The sequence below is a fragment of the Malaclemys terrapin genome, chromosome 8, assembly GCF_027887155.1.
Source record: "Malaclemys terrapin pileata isolate rMalTer1 chromosome 8, rMalTer1.hap1, whole genome shotgun sequence".
NCBI classification, from domain to species: domain Eukaryota; kingdom Metazoa; phylum Chordata; order Testudines; family Emydidae; genus Malaclemys; species Malaclemys terrapin.
The window spans coordinates 42833561-42834526 of NC_071512.1; positions in this window are offsets into that span (position 1 = coordinate 42833561).

Genomic DNA, 966 nt, shown 5'->3' on the forward strand with positions numbered 1-966 from the left:
TGAGTCACAAAGAGGAGGCTGCAGTTCCTGGAGCAAGAGGGACCATAGGGCAAGACAGGACAAGTGAAGACACTGCCAGAGGAGGGTGCATCAGCAGGCAGAGCTAATCCGAAGGACAGCCAGGAGGAGGCACCACTAGTGGTGGGTGCACACTGTCACAAGCCCCCAATCCAAAATGATTTCATTCTGCAATGTTTCTTTTAAAAATGATGCCACATGAAACAATGTTGCATCTTTCTATAACCTCTGCTTGGTCGGTCATACTCACAGACATGGCTATGAACCCGTAAACTGGCAGGCTGCATTGTGTAGGTTACTGTAAATAGTTTCCAGAATTGTGGCTTGCAAATATTCTCATGATATAGCATTTGTGACACAAATAAATGCATCCCACTCAAATCTTACATCAATCAGTGTAAATCACTAGGCTGCACATAGTAAAATAGGCAAACCTCATTTCTTATGCTGGGAAAGTCTGAAGGGTCTTTTGGGATTTAGAGCATGTTTTCTCTTATATAATTATACTCACTATTGCTGTGAAAAATTCTCCCCTTGGTGAGTCTAACGATGCTGCCTTTGGTGGGAGTATCAATTCAGGACAAATTGCTTAGAGCAGGGCAGTTACAGCCGAAGGCTGGGGTTTCTTCACTTCACTAAGGCACACCAAACCAGACAGACAGAGAGGACTTTGGTTTTACCCCACTGGCTAACCATAAGTCATACAAACAATTCCCTTAGACACTCCAGTTTCCCAGTATCACCACTAGTGCCACTCATTATGGGGACGAATGGTTATGAAAACCAATACCCTAGTAAAAGAAAAAAGGTTCTCTCGATCCCAAAGGACCAAGCCCCAGACCCACGTCAATATACAAATCAGATCTTACCCACAAATCACGCTGTTGCCAATCCTTTAGAATCTAAAATCTAAAGGTTTATTCATAACAGGAAAAAGATATAGATGAG